Below are 12,477 nucleotides of genomic sequence, written 5' to 3' on the forward strand. Positions count from 1 at the left end.
GGGAAGGCCCTGGCTGGGGGATAGGGAGAAGGCTTGGGAATGCTTTTGTCCCTAGCAGTGCTAATATGTGTTGTCTTCTTGGCTACTATGACAGATATGGAGAGTCTTTTATATTTTGTGATTCAAACTATGCCAGCATATTCATAGCCATCCTCAGTGCTGTGAATATTACCTAGGTGATACATTCATCAAGAATCTAAATGAGGCAAAACCCAAAGAACTAACAGAAAGCTAATAATTAGTAACCTCTAGCACTTGGCACTCTTCCCCACTATGCTCTGGTAGCAGGGCTGCACAAACTGACTCAGGCTTGTAAAATAATTCTATATACCTGTTCCCCTCTAGTGCCTCCCAAATCCAAAATTCATAAGGTTACTTGGGCTAGAATAGCATTGTGGCTATACTTTGGGCCATAACAGAGCTCAGTCAAAGAACTGAGAAACAGAGAGAATTGGTGCAGGATGTGTGTGGCTTTGTAGCCTGAGGGAAAAAGATTAGCATCTAGCTGGGGTCAGTTCTGTTCTCACCTCCCACCTTCCCAAGTCACTTGGGGCAGAGAAGAAGCTGAGACAACTTTGAGGTTCATCCCATAGTGAAACCACACTGAAAGAGGAAGGAGTCAGAAAATGAGTGATGATAGACACTAAACGGGGGGAAAAAGGCTAAAATTGTCAGAAATCTTAGGAGGAAAAAAAACTCAAAGATGTTGGGTGTAAGCAAATAAACCAACAAGAAAAATATAACAAATGGGAATGTTGACTCTCGATTAGGGGAAAAAGTCCAGACATGTAAAAACTGCAAAACAAAGGAAAATAAATGAACACCTGATAAGACAGAGGACCCTGTGGATTCCTAAGACTAACAAGGCATAAAACTGTTATGGAATGTTTCTTAGTGGTTTAAATATGACTTGTTAAAGCAGAATTCATGGCCTGCATAGCAGAGGTAATTGGCAGAATAGAAAACTTAAATTTATGTTGGCAAGTCTCATGAAAGAGACAAAAAAGAGAGTGGAAATAGAAATAAAGGACAATCTGGAAGAAAAGAAGCAAAAAACATTAACATTTTAAAAATAATTTTCATACAAGCAAAACATTTATCTCAAAGACAGTATGTATAGGGACAAGTTAAGGACTACTTAACACACACACACACACACACACACACACACACACACACACACACACACACATAATCCTGAACATCATGATGGAAGAAAGAATACTAGAAAATTGCCCAGAACTTCTGAACTCAGAAAACAAAGTGCTGATCTTAAGAATCCATAGGTCACTCACTGAAAAAAAAAACAATATAAAAAAATTAAGCTGCAGACTCTAAGACACATAGTGGAATTGAAGAATTCCACTGACAAATTATGTAAGTGACCAAGAGAAAGACCTTTCAAATGTAAAGGAAAGAAAATTCAAATAACAAAGACTTTTGAACCTGTGGGAGGAGTGGATTGATATATTCAGAGGAGCAAAGGTGTGCAAAATGCAACACAACATGATCTGCCTGGCAACTCTAACCACTAATGAGAAAAGGTGAATATTTAATCAAAGAAGTACTCAAAATATTTCTAGAAAGCAAACTAGACCTGAAGGAATTGTTTCTTAAAGACGTGAGACCACAGAAACAAAAGAAAGGTAAACAAGGACAACAACAAATTAATAGACTTTTAAGAGATTTCTTTCTAAATGCAGTAGGAGACAAGGGTGAAAGTAGAAGTCAAATAGAAGTGATGGTGAAGAAATAGGCCTGATACAATGATGGACTAAACTTCATGATCTCCCACCTAGAGATGAATTAATGGTTTTTGTGGGACTAAGTTACAGAATGGGAGAGTATATAAGAGGAGAGAGGAGAGGAAGAAAATAGAAGGGAATATATGATGTACTTTATCAAGTCAAAGGCTAACAATTAAGAGAAAATAATTTCTGCATCTCTCAGGAAGAAGAGAACCTATAGGAAAATGGGCAGAGGTAAGGGTAAGATTGAAAGGAGGGAAAGAGAGAAATCTTGTTTCAGTGGTGGGAGGGGGTGTCACTGATGAATGACCCCATGGTATTCTGTAGACAGAGAGGTATGCTGTACACAGAAATGGGAACCTTGGTATAATCCGTAGGGATTTGGCATTTAGAAAGACCACTCATTTTGTCTCAGGAGGAGAATCAGTTTCTGGGGATAACTGACACTCAGGAAAAGGAGTGGGATGTGAGAGGGTATGAATTTCAAGGCAAATGAGTGAAAAAACCATGGAAAGGGCAAAGGTCAATAATGAATCATACAATCGGGTACATAGGAAAATTCCTACTGTGGGAGCATTATCTTTCTAAGACACAACAGAAAAAGGGAAGTAGAGGAAAGATACAAAGCAGTAACACTTTTTAGAAGAAGAAATCCAAGATAAGTACCTTAGAAACTTTAATTCTATGAGGAATAGAGTAAAGAAGGACTAAATAAATATAATGGCAAATTAAAAATTAAAAGTCTTGAAGAGAATAGTGTTGAGGTCAGAGATGGGAGAGCTGGTTCAGGTTTGAAAGAATTCACTTAGACCTCTTTTTAGCCAATGGGAGCTTTGTTGACACAAAAGCAGTAGATCTGAGATGTAGCAAGGAGCTAAACAAAGGAACTGATATAGGAAAAGAATCAGACTTATATAGACAAAAAGCTATATAGCCTGTAGGATGATGATGTAATTTTTAGGATTCCTAATGGGAATTGGAGATTTAGGCACAGAATAAGTACAAACAAGGTGAGGAAGGTGGTTGCTTGCAAGATATGGAAAAGCTGTCATGACACAGGATGACAAAGATGAATGACAGGATAGAGAACACAGGATAAGAGAGACAAAAGCAATTCTTTTGGTACAAGTTGAATGGTATTTCAAGATAAGGCAAGTTACAGGATGAGCCTCAAACCCCTTCAGAGAGCCTGGGAAAGTGATTCTTACTGACCCTTAGGGCACTGTTTGTATCCCCATCAATAGGAAAATAAATAATGCAAAGAAATAGGGGAAGAAATCCTTTTTTAGAGAAAGGTATAAATGAAATTTTAAAATCATTGATAAATGTGGGCTAAGAACAACTTTAAAGAAATAGAATATCTCTGGAATGCAGGAGGGTTGGGAAAGTGTAGACCTAAAACAGGTTATTAAACCTATTTCCTGCTGAAGCTGTTGCATGTAATTCTGTTGGTTTCTCTTTTGGAAAGAAAAATCACCAGCATTGGCATTTTCTCGTGCAAGCCCTATTCCCATTCTGCAGAATTCAGAGGACACTGGCTAAGACATAGCCCTTGAACTTTGTGCATAATAAGACTTCACTGATGATCTGATTTGTAAAATAATTCATAATAAGTCACAAATGGAGTTTCTAAAAAAAAAAGTGTAACAAAATATTTGTATCTTGGAGGGAATTTTTTTTTGCCCTTTCTAAGAATGCACGTTCCAGTTTGGCTATTTCATTGCCTACAAGTCAATACTTCATGCTTAGATTTTGACTCTTGCTAACTACTTTTCCCCTCCTTTTCCTTCTTATGTTACCAGCAGCAAAGATAATGAATTTCATTTCTAGATTAGATTTAGTTGAGTTGGTAATTTGAGAAGAAAAAGAATGTGGAAATGAAGAAAAAGTGGCTTATCAACAAGTTAACAGCATAAAAGCCAACTTTTTGATAGGAAAATTTCCTTGAATCTAATTTGAAAAGACACTTGTTCAACACTGGACATTAATGCTAGAAAGGAACATAAGAAAATCATTTCGTTGGAACCCCCACTGCCATCCCCACACACCGTACAAAAAAATGAATAAGTTCCAAGTTTAATCTTTTGGGAGTTGGAGTGATGAAATATAATGGGAGGGAGAGTGATATTTGGCATTCTTTTCAGGTCTTAGGGATTTAAAGTAAGCTATAATCTAGAAGTTAAAAATCAAACCCTTTTCTAAATGAAGTTTGCCATTGTTACATTTGAGAAAGATAAGAAAGGGTACCTGTGTCGTTGTTACCAGTTAGAGCCACTGAGCCTTGCTAGGACTATTTTCACCTGTGGCAAAAACAGTTGGAGAGTAGTGAGACCACATGATGCAAAGGACAGTCCAGCTTCAGGTGCACTTGCATGCAAAGGAAAGGAGTGATCTGACTCTCACTCTCATAGAGTTCCAGGGGAGGTGGACCACTTGAAAGGTCTAAGAATTCTCTCCCATGTTGGTGCCCTGGGGCAAAGCCTTATTTATCCTCTGATAGCTGAGCTTTCCAAAATCTTTATTGGAAAGAAACATTTAGAAGTTGCATGATACATCAGTAGGAAGCAATTGGTTTCTTTGATAATGTACTGGCCAACCTAGTCAAATACCCTACTACCAGTTAGTAACATAAAATTCCACATTCCTAAGGCAACCAGATGAGAGGATATAATTAAATTCTCCCATTGGTTGAACCAGGAAATTGTATTAATAAATGTAAATTAAAGTAAAAGTAAATCTCCAAAATTAGGTGTTTTTTAAAAATTTACTAATCTTAACTAGCTACTGTTAAACCAAAATATTCTAATTTATCAATTACAGTTTATGATTATTTATTATGATTATTTATTAACTTTTCATAGATGCAGAAACAGATAAATCAAGGTTTCATCTCACTCTGAACTAGCAGGCTAGTCACCAAGTTAGGATTAGAATTTGCTGTTCGAGGATTCTGAGTGAAGCTTCAGACCATGAAGCTCCATTTTTTACTAGCTCCATTTATCCCCTGATAATATTTAATATAAATTTTGGACTTTAATAAGGGCCAAAGCTGGAATTAAAAAGAGTCTGGACCTAATAGTCTCTTTTGTTATCTTAAGTAAACTCAGAGAATACCTCAGTGAAGCAAATGAAGCTGACTTAGTAATTTCCTTAGGAGACCATTTTCCTGGCATCTTAGTGATAAGGGAAAAACACAAATGTCCAGTGATAAGAGAAAAACACAGTTGTAATTTCAACTTTCTCAACTCTGTTAAGATACCCTTTCTTGTGTCCGCAACATGAAGGGCCTGTTTATGACAGGATGTCTGTCACCAGAGTAATGGAATTTTCTCCTTATCGTATGTCATGGAGCCATATGCTACAGAAAGGAAATTCACACAGCTTGGGATTACAAAACCAATTGACACTACTTTGTTAATTGTCTTACTAAATGTACAATTTGTTCAACTAAGAGAGTTCCTTTCTCATGGTAAAATGTATGTAAGCCAGAAGATTCTTGTACCAGGCAGTCAGATAATTTTCTGACTCCATAGTGTATTTTGTTACTGTTTTCTTTAAAGGGAATTAATTAAATAATAACGTATGCCTTTAGCCTGTTGCCTTTTCTTTAACCAAGTTTTTAGGTCAACACCCCTTATAAAGACATTTCTCAAAGTATGCTTTGTTTACTAATGGTATGCTTTGTAATGTTTATGGAAATGTTTGTTCAGATCAATGCTTTGGGAGTGCCCACCCCCAAGAAATAGTGTATTTAGCAGTAATATTCTTCCTGCAAATAACAGCCATGTTTCTGTTCCTCAACTTAATTTGAATCTGGGATGTTTGATAGAACTACTTTGCAATGATAAGAACTTTTTTGTACTAAGTGATCCCTGCTAAGAAGGAGGGAAGGGGTCTTTGGGCTGGGAAGGTAGAGTTAATTGTGAAGATCTGAGACCTTTTGGTGTCTGCCATTGATAATTTTTGTTTGACCATTATATTTCCTAATGCTTAAACAGCAAAATAAGTCCAAACAGGGACAGAAAAATTGAAGAATATTGTTAAATACTGAAAAGAAAATTATTTTAAAATGTTGACTTTGAAGTTCTCTAAAATTCTATTTAATACATGTTTAAAAGTTTCTCCAAATTAGGTGACATTTAAAGGTTTCTCCAAATTAGGCAATGTTTTAATTGGTAATTTAATAGGTAAATGCCATGCTTCCTCATTGGTCTTCTAGAACCATGGATGACCATTGAATTAATCAGAATTCTTAGAATTTTCAAAGTTATTTAAGAGGATAAGGGTAAATTTTTTTCCCCAAAAAATTGCCTTGAATATATTTCGAAAAGAAACATGTCCAACACTGAATGTTAGCTCCAGAAGAAATTTAAGACATCATCTTATTGGAACCCTCCCCCACCCCTTGAATGTCATCCATCACAATAATAAATACTTTTATTGAGCATGCATCTCTCTGTTTTATTCTTCACCTGATGTTTGTTATCAGGAGATCATTGGACATAGTTATTTCTCTTTTTACAATAGATTCCTAATTGGTCTTCCTGCCTCAAGTCTCATACCACTCTGGTTCACTGTCACCAAAGTGATTTTCCTTAAATATAAATCTGACCATATGACTCTTCTGCTCAACCAACTCCAATAGCTTCCTATTACTTCTAAGATAAAATAAGTACTCTGGAGGAGAGATAGAGGCTGATGACTTTGTACAACTCTGTCTCATTCATATCCAATTCACAGGCAGATCAATACTTCACCCTGTGATGTCACTGGTCCTCTTCAAGAAAGAAGGATAAACAATAAAGACAGCAAGGGTTGTACATGAGATCTCTATTGAGAGAGAAGGATTTCAGAGAAACCTTGTCATGGATTTTTCACATGTGTTGCCTCACTACTGTTATGGTCTAATTTAAGCTTGCCTTTTCCATGGATGCTGTGTGTATATGTGGGACGGAATAAACCAGATTCTTAGGAGAAGATTTTGTATTAAGTGTATTTACCATGTTATCTGGGAGTAGTAGGAGCTGCCCTTTGGGGATCCAACTTGCCTTTTTGAACAGAAGTTTGGAAATGCTATTGCTATTATTTCTTACTTAATTTTTGCCTTAAGCAGTTTTCATTTTGGATTTCTTGAAATATAGCTGTGAAATATCAGGCTCTAAAAAGTCCACTGTATTTTGTATTGAGATACTTGACTATGCCTTTAAACCCAAATTATTTTGGCTTTCATTGAATAACCCCAATCCAAGCCTCCATTGGCTCATTGTTTAGTTTTGATGGTTTATTATGATGTGTAAATAATAATTGTTTCTTGTTCTGGTCAGAAACTCTAAAGGTCTTCCCTTCCCAGACTGATATCTTTGTGATGATAAATTGGGCTATCTTTTGTCTCAATGTTTACCTAGTTCTTAGTCACTATGGATATGGACTCTGAGAAAGACCTTAATTTAGAAAGGTCAAAGTCACCCACTATATCCTGGGACAGAAGAGGGGAATCTGTGGGCTCAAAGCCACATGTGGCCCTCTAGGTCCTCAAGTGTGGCCCTTTGACTGAATCCAAACTTCACAGAACAATTCCCCTTAATAAAAGGATTTGATCTGTAAAATTTGGGCTCAGTCAAAAGGTCGCACCCAAGGACCTAGAAGGCCACATGTGGCCTTGAGGACACAGGTTCCCCATCCCTGTCCTGGGCCATTACCAAGTTGTCTTGACCTTTGTCTTGCCTCTGGACTTAGATGACTCTGGAACAGAGAGTCATGCTGATGATTTTATGCAGCACTGCCTCATTCAAATCTAATTCTCACTCAAGTCAAGACTTCACCCTCATGCTGTCATTGGTTCTTTTTGAGAATGAAGGATGAACAAGATAAAATAAACCCTACACAACCAGGTTCCCTCCTATCTTTTCAAACTCATTGGATATTTCCCTACTGATGAGAATACAGATAGTGCCCTAAGGGTTAAGAGTTGCTTGTCCAATACTTTGTGAAACCCCTAGTTTATTCTGTAACCATGAGGCACCTTAAAGTCCTTTACCCCCTTATCTTGAACCTGTACCAAAAGAATTGCTTTTGTCTCCCATATCTTGTATTCCCTGGGGTCCTTTATTTGCAAGCTATATCCCCCTGCCGTGTCCTTAAATCCTTAAACCATAAAGAATCCCCTTTGTCTCCCTCAACCTATGCCATCTTGCTCTGTCTTTAATCTTTAACTCCCATAAAACCCTCTAAAAACTATGTCATCATTCTGAAATAAATAGAAATACATATATATACAAATATGTATGTATAGCTCTCTCAAAAATCAGAGTCTCACTTTGCTTTATTGCTAAGGATGTCCATAATGATTTTTCACATAAAACAAAAAGTTCCTATTGGCTAAAAAAGAATGTCTAAGTGAATTCTTTCACACCTGAACAAGCTCTCCCAACTCTAAACCTCAGCACTATCTCCTGGTAGTCTAGCCAAATTGGCTTTCTCTCTGCTCCTCACACATTATATTCTTATCTTCCATCATTGTGCCTTTGCAGTGGTCATCTCCCAAGCCTGAAATATACTCCCTTTACCTTCACCTCATAGAATCCATCTTTTCCTTTATTAAGAAGTTCAGACACCATGTTCTACATGAAACCTTTCTTGATTCCCCCAACTGTTAATTGTCCTCCTTTCTTATCTTTTGTTAGTGTTGTGGTTCATTAACTTTCAGTCATTTCCAACTCTTTGTGATGCCATATGAAGTTTTCTTGGCAGAGATATTGGAGTGGTTTGCTATTTCCTTCCCCAGCTCATTTTATAGATAAGGGAACTGAGGCCATCAGGATTAAGTGACTTGGCCAGCATCACACAGCTAATAAGTGTCTGAGTCTGGGTTTAACTCAGGAAGATGAGGCTTCTTGACTCCAAGCTGGACACTCTATTCACTGTGTCACCTAGCTGCCCTGGTACTCCTTAACTACTTTGTATAAATTTGTACTTATTAAGTTTATGCTGCATATTTTGCACATATGCTTGTTGTCTCCTCCATTAGAATATAAGCTCAGCTCCTTGCCAGTAGGAATTGTTTTACTCTTTGTACTTATATCCCCAGCTCAGCACATAGTAAACATTTAATAAATAGTTATTGACTGATTGATGCATATTCTAAGGGGTCCTGTATGATCTTACCATGTGAATGGAGAACCTAGTGAATGATATTTTGTTCTGACTCAATTTTTTCTTCTTGTATTTCTCAAACAGTGAGCATAATGGGATCTTATCTATTCAACGTGTTTCATTTGATTGTGAGATAGTAAATGCATGATCGTTTGTTAAACAATTCTTCAAAAGACCTGCTTGGTGCCTATTAATACACTCTAATATACAAGTCAAGTATGTCCTTGATTTGGTTATAAATGATGAATCTTACAGAGATTTTGTAAAGATGTAAATTTTGTAAAGGGAAATTTGGTATACTGTTCAGAAGTTATAGATATTCTCTCAGGCACCTTTTATTTTTTAAAATATTAATAAGGTCTAAGATTTTTTTTCCCATGCCTTTGGTATCTTCTCCTTTGGATGCCTTGTATATTAGGCTCTCAATATTCTCGAAACTGTATTGCATCCAGCATAGATCTCCTTTATATGCATTTGATCTAAATAGATGCTTTTCCCTTCTTCTCTTTACTGAAGTTCTACTTCTTCCTCTCTTAGCAGTCCTCAGGGACTATGGTGTTAGGGTCCAAGCATAGAGTTTTGCTATTGTTGGTTAGGAAATAATTTTCTAAAATTGTTTTTGTGAATTTTTTCCATTTTTCTTCTATTTTAAGTCCTTTTTCCATCTTCATTTTTGAATACCCTTGGGATCACTTTACTTAAGATAGTTTTATTCTCTCCAGTTTCTTCTTGCTTTATGAGATGTTACTGTTCATGATCATCTGTTGTCCTTCTTTGTAAGATTCTATAAATGTTGCCTTTTGCAGTTATCTCTCTCCATTCAGCAAATAAACCAAAGGTTAGATGACTATGGCATTTTCTGGGCCATTTTGATTTCTTTGTTATGTCAGTAAGTTTATGTTGGTTAAACTTTTGGGTGAAATTATTAAAATAATAGGTTAATATCATTAAAAATCTATTTCCTGTTTTTGTTTTTCAGTACTTATCTAAATAACTCAGTTAAATCTTTTAAATTATATACCATATCTTCCATTCTTTTTTATTGTAAATTAGGATCTTACTTCTAATAAGTCAGTGGTCTTAGTGGGAACAGATAGCCAGTTTGGGGAATATATCTCAGTAAGTCTTTTCTTGCCAAAATACAGTCAGTTATGGTATCATTTGTTGCTTGAGCCATTTTAAGAACCAATCATTATCAAAAAGGAATATTCAACAAGTTTGAGGGATACTCCCTCTGTGTAGCCCACATCTTTTATGTCCTTAAGCAACTGTTGTTGTTTGGCTTTTTTTTTTTCTCAAGGAGAACCAATGGCATCGTGAGGGTGATGTCCTGACCTTCACATGAATTGGTTTTAAGTGAAGTTAAGTCATCAACCTCACTGTGGTCTCTAGAGTTGTTGGAGGAGTCCAGTGGCAAGACAAAAGTTAAAATGACTCGTGATGGCCCAGGATGCAGTAGATGACCTTGGATTTTCTAAATTATGATCTTTCCCAGGCCTTAGTTTGTCTGGGGCAAATCCCTGGACTTTATCCTGAGCTCCAGGACTCTTTAGAACACATTTCATTTGCTCCTCCTTTTTCTAAGGGGTGCAGCAGAATAGTCTTGCATTATTTAAGTATTCTTTCTTCTGTATTTGAAGAGCTTTCTCCTGATGTCTTGCATAACTTGTTTCTGAAAGAAAATTTGACTATTACGTGTTATGGCATTTGTAGGTTTCATTTTGTTTTCCTGGAAGCAATCTGTGAGTTCTTTCCATTGGAATGTCATTTTATATGTATTTCGAAGTTCTTGGGCAGTTCTCTTCTATTATTTTCTTCGTTATAATATTGAAGTTTTTTTTTTTTGTCCTATTGTGCTCTTCTGGGAGACTTATAATCCTTAGATTGTTTCTGCATATCCTGTCTTTGAGTCCATATTTTCCTTGCATAGTGAGCATATATTCTTTTAATGTTATTATTTTTTCTAGGTTATCCTCACTTCTGTGTATTTTCATTCCCAAACTATTCTCTCTTTTGTTTCTTTTGTGATGCTTGCCATTGCATATTCAAGTTTTTCTATTCTGTTCGTTATTTTTGATGTGTAGCCCATAAATTCTGATCTAATAATTCTCATTTCTCTTTTAAACCACTCAAGGACAGTGCATTGTGTGGTTCTATGTTTTCCTCAAATTCTACAGGGTCCTCTGGCTTATCAAGTGTTGGATCATATTCCTTTATTTTTCAGTATTTATTCATAAATGCCTGAATTTGTTTACTAGATTTGGAGGCCACATTTTCTTCTGTTGTTACTATGCATATAGTGCGGTGTACTAGTTATACTAATTCACTATACGTTTGTTGTTTGGCCATGTCTGACTCTTCTTGACCTCATCTGGGGTTTTCTTGGCAAAAATACTGGAGTGGTTTGTCATTTCCTTCTCCAGATCATTTTACAGATAAGGAAACTGAGCAAACAGAGTGAAGTGACTTGCCCAGGGTCACACAGCTTAGTGTCTGAGGTTGAATTTGAATTCAGGAAGATGAATCTTCTTGACTCTGGGCCCTGCATTCTTTCTACTGTGACACCTAGCTGGCCCTCTTAATTATAGGACCTTCCCATTCTTTACCTCATATTTATCTTAAATATAGCTTGTTTGTAAATATTTGCTTGCCTGTTGTTTCCTTCATTAGATTGTGAGCTCCTTGAGGACAAAGACTATCTTTTACTTCTTTTTTGCATTCCCAGCATTTAGCACAGTGTCTGGCATATAGTAAGTACTTAATACATGTTTATTGTTTGCCTTGCTGGTACAACAGTACTTTAACACTAATACAGAACGGAAGAATTTATAAGGTGGGGTTTAATGGCCTGCTTTTTGAAAAAATTTTGAATATGATTACATTGTTCCAAGAATGTTGTCTTAGAACAGGCGAATGCTCTAAGTTTTGTGGAGGGAAGTGCTTAGAAATATAATCAGAATGTTTTCCTGGTCTTTGGAAAGTGTTCACTGTGCCCCTGAGGTCTTGCCATGACATGAATCATTTTTCTGTCAGTACCATACGCTACAGCCTGAGTGGAAGCAACTATCCCAAGTGATATCTGAACATGACTGGCAAGGAGAGAAGGGAGGAGAGGTGGGCTGAGAATAAACTAGGTTGTAGGATCAGGTGGGTGAGAGATGAGGTCTATTGGAGAAGAAAGACTGGATTCTTTGAGAGAAGCTGAGTAAGTGTATTAGGTGGGTTTAAAGGGAAATAGAGAAGATGAATGTCTGAAACAGGAAGCAAACACAGTGCCTATAGAACCTAAAATCCTTTATGATTCCCTTTCCACAAAGTGTAATGAGGGAAGACATTTGGTCTATAGGATCCTTCTTTGGAGCATGCATATTTGTTCCATATCTAATTTAAGTTCACTGCAAGGAAACTTGAGGAGAACCTCTTTCTGGCCATGTGTGACTGAAGAGCCTAGAGACTTGCAATAGGAGATGTTAAGAGTTCCCTAACTGGATGCTAAGATGGAACTCAAGCTATATGAAAGGTACACTTGCTTCTTTGCCTTCCTTTCGAATTCTGGCTATGAATGAGACAGAACTGT

This window comes from Notamacropus eugenii, chromosome 1, assembly GCF_028372415.1.
Source record: "Notamacropus eugenii isolate mMacEug1 chromosome 1, mMacEug1.pri_v2, whole genome shotgun sequence".
NCBI classification, from domain to species: Eukaryota; Metazoa; Chordata; class Mammalia; order Diprotodontia; family Macropodidae; genus Notamacropus; species Notamacropus eugenii.